This window comes from Primulina tabacum, chromosome 8, assembly GCF_025594145.1.
Source record: "Primulina tabacum isolate GXHZ01 chromosome 8, ASM2559414v2, whole genome shotgun sequence".
NCBI classification, from domain to species: domain Eukaryota; kingdom Viridiplantae; phylum Streptophyta; class Magnoliopsida; order Lamiales; family Gesneriaceae; genus Primulina; species Primulina tabacum.
In genome coordinates, this window is record NC_134557.1 from 40757770 (window position 1) to 40766962 (window position 9193).

Here is a 9193-nt window from a genome sequence, read left to right on the forward strand (position 1 = left end):
TTAGTTACTCTAAAGTATGAATGTATGTGTGTGTGTATATATATATTAATATTGAAAAAGGCATGGAAGAATTTAAAAAGAAAAATAATTTAACAATGGGGCAAACTAGAATATTATTCAGCTAAAAGAACTCATCCGACTTATAATCAAGCGAACTACAAGCTAACCCGCGGATTTCGAACAATTAAATAAAATTTCTTTGTTTTGTGGGTAAAATACAATATTTTTAAATTTTTTCACTACAAATAATAAAATCAAACCTCAAGGTTTGTAAAATTCAATATGTTCACCATACATTTTACGGTCCAATATTCAAATAAACTTTTTATTGCTGGAATACAAAAGAGTTGCATAAAGGACAGAGATACATCATACAAGTCATATATCAAATCATACATAAATGGCTTCTTCATTATTCAGTCCCTGGGAGTAAAAGGATTTCAGTTCAGAAGTAACGGGATCAAAGCGGTAGGAAAATATGACCACAGAAAATAAGGGCGATCCCCGAGCAAACTCGTTTTGCCCTCAAGTTCCTAATCCTGTTGTTTTACAGACGGGGCAAAGATTCTTCAGTAGTAGCCATTGTTTGATGCAAATGGTATGAAATTCGTGCCCACAATCCAACATCCCCATACCATCTCCGGCAACGTAATCCTCCTGATCATTCGGAAGAAATATTGAAAATCTTCATTCACAAGGATGATACCCTTCTCATGCATTGATTTGTAGAAGATATTGAGATGTTTATAAAGTTTTACAGCTGATTCTTATAATAACTTAAGAGTTAGTCATATTCGTAAGACAATGATAGGCGACATTAGTTGCTCAATGAGTTCATATGGCGAAGCCTCATTAGCAGGGCCCCACTCAAGACGTGGTTCTAACCTGGCAAATACAGCATGGCTCCAAGTTTGGTGAAACTGGCATAGCTTCATAGATTTTTTGTTTCATGGAGCTCGATATCTTTTCTTCATCCAGACCTGTACTGACATTCCCAATTCTATCCTCCAAAGCCAACAGTTCCTGTAACATATGGGGTCAACATTATTAGCCCATGTAAAACCATTCGTTTGCAAAATGGGAACATGAGGCACAAGGGACAGTTAAATTGACAAAAAGTACCTCGTAAGACATATTGTCAACATCGAGTCTCATATCTCTGTATCGATCATGCAACTCAACAAACCCATTTACAAAAGGGTCTATAAGCATGTAATCCTGAAAAGAAAAGGTTGGCATTTTGTGTATCAACATTCAGGCTACCGATCCATGTATCCCCTCTTAGGTCTCGCGATAACATATTGCATGCTACGCTTCTTTTTCAAAAAGAGTATTAAATTACAAAATCAAACAATGCAGAAAACAGGAAAAGAACACAAAAGGGGATACATAAATATTTATTCAATAATTAGGATTGTAAATCAGCGAAATTGGACAGCATCATTTATAGTCGAATGAGAAGATTGAAGTCCCAAATAAGATTAAGTCATGAATGTCCATTTTCTATCATTTGCTTAGGTGAAAGCAACATCTCTAAGTACATAACATGAAGATAAGCATCATTTTTCAGTATGATGTAAGAGCAAGATAATGCAGTCACATATTTCTACGGCCAAAGAGCATATCAACAATTCTAGTATTTCTAAATTCCAAACCATCAGAAAGATCCAAAACAAACCTCAGCTTGCAAATGGACACCCCTCCGCATGGCATTCAAGACTTGACGGATCTGAAAATAAAAGTAGAACAATGTAACAAAAAAATTAAATTAGAGTAACAAATGTTCCCACAAAGAACAAGATAGTTTTCTAGAGAATCGGCAGACTCTGTTCTTTGGCATCTAGAGAATGTTACATTGAAGATATATTTAATTAACACAGAAGTCTGAAATCTTAAAGGAATATATCCCATGATTTCTTTTTACTCGGATATCGATGATGTAAAAATTCAGGGATCTCTTCATAACATCGAGTATCTCTCCCCAATCAGCAATGAGTAGAGCTGTCTGTCGAACATTTTGAACAATAGAAATATAGTGAACATGGAAGACAACACGGTATAGGATTCACATGGTTTGACCATGAAGGTCTACATCTATGAGATACCTAGAGAACTAAAACTTAAACATATACAAACCTCGAACTTCGTAAAAGTGGAGATTAATGATCGTAAGATGTTATGCATTAAACATATACAAATCTCGAACTTCGTAAAGTAGAGATTAATGCACTAATTTTAACCTCCAAACTTATATGTGCTTTGACGATAACAAAATTTGCATTATATATTACCTAGTGTAGAGAAATGTGGTTAGGAGCTCGTCAGGATCTTCCCCACACATATTTTCAAAACATTAAAGCTTGTAACATGTAATACACTGGCCTAAACATTTAAAATGTGCTAAAAATTCAACATAGTACACATACCAATCTATGTCTCCTCTCAACAGGTGGCTAAAGCACGCCTTCGACTAGTATCATCACCTGGCATATCCGTTAAGAATGATGCTGACCTTTGATCGGGTTGATGTTGTGCCCGACTGGTCGATGCTACATCGTGTGAAGAAAAAGATGCCAATGGAAAAAGGGCAGAGTGACTTCTCTGAGTTTCAGAATCAGAGTCAATGTTAAGAAAAGGAATCCATGGAGCAACTTCCGACAATCGTTGACTACTTTGTGAAGCCATGTTTGGATGAGGCAACCGGGCTCCCGAAGAAGCCGAGCCACCAGAACTGAGACCAGTCCGTGATCCAGAAGAATGATGTCTAGGTGATGGTGAAGCTCCAGGAGCAAAACTCCAATCAATTTGGTCGTGAACATCACTTCTTGTCTCGGGGGTAGGAGCAATCATCGGAATCTCGGAATTAGTTCTATAAGAGCTCGTAGCATTAGCTCCGGATCCTCTTTCTCCAGAGACAATAGAAGAACTGGATGAACCAGCATCTAGTAAAGTAGATTCCCTCCAAGGATGTGATGGCAGTCCCATAGCCTCATTTAAGTGCATTGAATGAGACTGATTTGGGGTGTTGGTCGGATTCAACAGTAGTGCAAATGGTGACCTCAATTCCAACGAGTTAGTGTTCGAGATAGGTCGTGATAGCGGATGGGAAGCATACACACTAGAATGCCTCGCAGAAGTGCCTCTAGATGTTTCAAGTGGATCTGGCCCACGACGATCAAGGTTCAATGTAACAGAGAAATTTGTAGCTGGGCATTGTTCACTAATCGGAATTCTTGAAGAAGGGAAAAATGCAGGGGATGCTCTATTAATACCAATTCCATCACTTGGATTTAGCTGCTCGGGGTGATTAAGTTGAGAGAAGTTCAGTGGGCCAGATGTTATAGCTAAATCTCCCGGAGCTGTGTAGCATCCTGAAACTGAATGCTTCATCATATCCTCCATTTGCTGGTCGGAGCTTGAACTTCCACCATGGTAAGACTGTCCAGAAGTACCTTCAATGGCTTTTCTCTTGCAAGATGTCCCCCAAGTACTGAGACATGGTCCTGACATTTCATTATTTTCCAAGTGTATACTTGAATCACCTACAGCAGATCCTACATGACTGGAAGAAGCATTAAAATTTTGAATATGCTGAGTGTCTGTAAGGCTATATGGGTATTGGGTATGAGGTGGGCCTGATCCTAAATTGATATGTCTACCGCTCTCTCTCACATATTCATGGTTTGAACTTACGTTCAGGGAACCGCGATTTGAGTTGTAATTTTGCACATTCAAGGACCCACCATCTACTTGATTTCCAACATAACTGGCACTACAGATATTAGATTGTTCAAAAGACTTGTCTTCGGGTCTTGCATTAGCAGCAAAATAATCAGGAAACGAGGGTGACCATCCAAGCCTTGTTTTGGGATCATCGTTACAAGCTTGGTCTTGCAGATTATTTGCACTGGAGCTGGATTCACCACATTCCCAACCACTAAATCTCTGACCACAATTGTTGGTGTCATTCGTGGATCTATTGTTTTCATCACTGGAAGTAAACATATAATTTGGTAACCGATTTTCAACGGGATTTACCATGTTATCCCAAGAAGGTGGATAATCTATGGAAGTATTACTGGGAAAAGGTCCTTGATTCAAATCAATTGTTTCCGGAAAGGAATTGAGGGTGCTTCTTTCCTGTTGCATATCTGCTACTAGGCTCACAATACAACCAAATTTTTGCAAATCTGCAATGATTAAGAAAAATGATTGTTAAAATACTCGAACCATTGAACAAGTTTAAATACTGCAGCTAGCTTCATTAACTTACATTAAAAGAAGAAAGGAAAGAAGGTTTATCAGAAAAATAAAGAACAGAACACTGCCGTATCAATCACTTTTATGCACAAAGATAGCATCTTTACTACACACAAGAGACCACTACGAGATAATAAGGTTGTCTGAATGTATATTTAACTTCAAAATCTTCAAACCATTATCAAGGAATACAATTCACAATTTTTTACTCTTTTTTCGGATAAGAAACCAAATTTATTGATAAATTCAAGACGTACAAGTGAAGGATAAAACATCCTACAAACTAGTCTAAAGAAGAAACAATTTAACAACACAATATAGATGCCTCTCCGCGACACAAACCGATTGCACATCACAGATTTAGGCTAATGTAGATTGTCATTCAATCAATAAAGAAGTAAATGGAATATACTTGAGGTCTTTGTCCAAAAATGTAATTTTCAAAATAGGAATTCAGAAATAGAATGGATATGACACACTCACTGACTCAAGCATAAGATTACCCAAAATAATAGTCACCTGTTTCCTAAAAAGTCACTGACTTCTTTATTTGGTAGAAACTATAAAACATTGATAAGAACAACAATGCATGTTATCAAAGTCAAATGTTCTCACTGACAGCTAATATTTTTATGCAATTATATTTTTTACCACGATAAAACGACTGAAAAATATAATAGAAAGAACTTGAAAATGGAATAATCACACAAAGAGAAGACATTTGAACTTTATGAACACCACCAAAGTTAACTAATATCACAATTCACAAATGAGCTGTCCCCAAATGATCCAATAAAAGCCAAGGCATTAGATATCATCATCGCCCCTCATAAATATACAGGCAGCACAATCATCGAGCCAAAAAAATGGAGAAACAACATTTTAAATATAATGGGCAAAAGGAAAAAAATCAACAAAAATAAGCTTCAACATCTGGTAGTAAAGATCCCCACTTTCCAGATTTTCGTCTCAACCCACGTTTTTCCAACAAAAAATTAACAAATCCATGACATCAAATACAAAAAAATAAGTAAAATTCAGCCAACAAATATTTACAAACAAAAGAAAAAAAGCTAGCAACAGCAAAAAATAGCAAAAATATGATATGAGTCATGAATAAACCTCCAAATTAAGAACAACAGGCGATCGGGTGATTGATTTACTTCAGTTATTTCCCCTGTTTTTTCTGTGGAATTATTCCAAGAAAGCACTGGGTGGAGAGTGAGAGGCGTTGTTTCTGTGCTAATTTTATTTCTTTTTACAATAAATAAAAAATATATATATTTGTTACTGTGTCATATGAACAATGGAATTCACATGTAAAGACAGATGAGAGCATATGCTCACCAAAAGATGTGAATTCTTCCTTTCATTTTTGTTCTCTCTAATTTATAATTTTTTTAAGTAAAACAATAGTTTAATTTTAATATATGATAAAAAGAGTCATTCCCCATTTGATACTATTAAACTCTGAATTCAGGCATCTTTCTTTTTAGTGTCTTAAAATAATTTATTTTGTTTAGACATTTGACTAAATTCTGTTGAATTCTCATTTTATCTTTGATTTTATTTTTTATTTAATTTTTTCCTTTTTACAATAATTTTTTGTGTCGTCATGCTTTCGTAAAATAAATTAAGCATCACACCTTTTGACCAAAAATTCGGCAGGTTATATGTCGCAGCCGATGATTCATGTCATAGATTCCTCAATAACACTTAACACAATTTTGTTTCTTTTCTATCTTAACACATATTAATGTATTTAAATTGAAATAAGAATATCATGAGAGAGACAAAAAGGTCTCGTGATTTTATTCAGACAAACATATTACTACATTAGTATCCTCCAATATATGATGAGATAACTTTAGCTACTAAATATAGATGGAAAAACAAAACACGTAAACTGAAATATTACAATATTTATTTGAAAGAAAATTGAAGAAAATGTTCGATGCCTTCAAATTTCTTTTGTCTTGATATATAGAAGTCATTCGTGTATTTGAAATTTAGACTTCTGACTTGATTGATAACTTTATATTATTGTTGACAACTATTTATGAATTGACCCTTTTTTTCTTTTGTATGTAACTCTTGGCAGTGGTTGAGTGATCCTCTCTTCCACTAATAGAATGGTAGAGTCATGTGCATTTTTTTATTTTTGTCAGAGGATCTTTTAATTTTTAGTGGTCTCCGAGGATAACGTGACTTATGTGGTCCTTTACCACTTGGGTTTGTCTCTGCAATACTTTTTTGGTCAGATATTGGTCAAAAACATTTCCCGGATTATGACTCTTTCTGGTTTGGACATTATGGGCAGATTTCAGGAGCCATATTACAGAATTTATGGCGAGTGTCATATTTGCTCCCCAACAGCTTACTATTTCACATAATATTTCTTTTGTTTTTCAAATATTTATTCTTCAAAACATGTAGTCTTTCATGTCATTATATTTAACAAGAAAGACCCATTAATTGAATTTTGATAAAATTTAAACAAAAACTTGATTTTGTCCATCTTTGTGAGACATAATTATAATCTACGTGCTCTTCTGTGAAGATGTCATATTCAGTCAGTGAAGCAACGAGGGGTGTTTCATTTACTGGAGGATCCTTGACGGAATTTTACCTAGGTAGGCACTCAAGAAGGATGAAGTTCAGGAATTCATATACGGCGTCCTAAGGAAAAGCCTCGTGTGAGTCTTTTCCTACTAATTCCAGTACAGCACTAAAGAAGTATAGCTCAAAAATATATCATATAGACAAATTGTCGTCATTTGCTCATGTTTAATGAACATTTAATTGATCCATTTTAGTAGTGCGGATATCTCTAGGAATCTAGGTGTTGTGGTATAGACTGAGGTAAGAGCCTCAAATTCATACCATGTCTTGATTTCCTTAAGATGTGTGTTGGGTTTTATCTACATCCTTGGATATTTTTCTTCTATGTCGAGCAGACATGTAGCTGGTGTTGGATCAATTATTTATATGGGCTTATATGTGAATAATTATGTGTTGTGGGTTGCCTATTAAGTTAAGCCCAAAATAAAGTGATCAATTAATGGTTCGGGTTATTGGGCTTTAATGTATCTAATGGGTTGTGGGCCTTTAATGTGTAGAGACATAAGTGTAATTTCTGTTTTTATGATGGGCTAAAACAGAAATATCAGAAGATATTGGTAAACATTATCTATAAATATGGGTCATGGTCCCCAGATCTCGCGTTGTCACTTTCACTATTCTCTCCCCCATTAAGAAAATAGTTCTGAAGAGAAACTAAAGGATTCTCTCAAAGAAAGAGCGCGTAGATCTGGAAGATCAAGACACGTTCTAAAGAATTCAGGATTATGGCTTCAGGTACGCTTCCACTTAAAGTTTTCAGTCAAATTCTTGATGATTTATCATGATGGATTCTGCTGTTTATGGGTTTTCCCCAACAAGTGGTATCAGATCCATTCATGTTTGAATCATTGAGATTTGTTTAAAGTTTTTGGATACTATTTGGATCCAGATCTGAAAATAAAATTTTGTTTAAAATTTTATTGATATGGCTTCAGATCTGGAAAATATATTGATATGTTTTCAGATCTGAAAATATTTTGATACGGTTTCAGATCTGAAAATTATTTTGGTTTAGATCTGAAAATTTTTTGATATGGTTTCAGATCTGGAAAATATTTTGGTTAAAAACCAAATCTTTTAAAGTTTCAGTTTTGGTAAAAAGATTTGGTTGTAAAATTCTAAAGATTTGGTATAAGATTTCGATTTTCATTCCGATTTTTGTTCAACAAAATTTTTTAGAGGAAAATCGAAAATTCGGATTAAATTTTAAAAAAAAAAAAGGTACGGGTTCGGGTCGGATCGTACGGACCCGGGTCGACCCGACCCGTACGGAATTTCCAAAAATTTAAAAAAAAAATAATTCGGTTCAGGTTTATTCGGTTGAGGTTAAATATTCATTAATTCAAATAATGACAAGGTTATATGTATTTTTAAAATTGATTAATTGAAATAAAATATCGCCAAAGTGACCTCTTTTATGGAAATTAATTTTATTTTGAAATACAAAAAGATTTTGGGTATATGTGATTTATATGAATATTGATCGGCCCAAAGGAAGGTTAATATTTAATATAATCACATATGCAATTGTGGTGGTAAACATGTGATAGTTTTTCGGTTTTTTCATGTGAATAATAAATCGGCCCAAAGGAAGGTTGTTATTTGACATGATAGTTACTATCAGTGTTTGACTGCTGCGCCAGGATATCACTTACAAGTTAATCTTTTGTCCAAAGATGAAACATTAATGGAGTGCTCGATATTCTGTTTATGGGGGTTTACATTATTTGAATTTATTGATTATTTTATTTGGATATTTGGTTGAGCATGTATATTTGGTTTTTTTTTCTCTGTTCAGATTTGACTCCTGCAAATATTCACTCCAACATAAATTCTATTCCTATGTTAAATGGCTCGAATTTTAAATCGTGGCAAGAGAATTTGTTGATAGTTCTCGGAGTCATGGATTTAGACCTTGCGATAAGGATTGACTCTCATCCCGCCATTACGGATAAGAGTACCTCTGATGAAAAGAGGGAGTTTGAAAGGTGGGAGAGATCGAATCGCATGTGTATGATGATCATGAAGAGGGCCATTCCAGAAACATTCAGGGGCACAATGTCTAGCGACATTGTTACGGCTAAGGCTTTCCTTCAAGACCTCGAAAAGAGGTTTGCTAAAAGTGAAAATTCTGAAATTAGTACACTTTTGGCAAGCCTAGTTTCAATGAGGTACAGAGGTAAGGGCAAAAACAGGGAGTACATTATGGAAATGTCTCATCTTGCTTCAAGGTTGAAAGCACTGAAGCTTGACCTCTCTGAGGACTTGCTGGTGCATCTGGTTTTGATATCTCTTCCTCCTCAGTTTAACC

The 9193-nt window shown here is 35.0% G+C and overlaps 1 pseudogene; it reads right to left on the reverse strand.

Annotated features, from left to right (window-relative positions):
- Positions 1 to 296: 296 nt before the first annotated feature.
- LOC142554188 (E3 ubiquitin-protein ligase MBR2-like) lies at positions 297 to 5590 on the reverse strand (annotated as a pseudogene).
- Positions 5591 to 9193: the final 3603 nt, after the last annotated feature.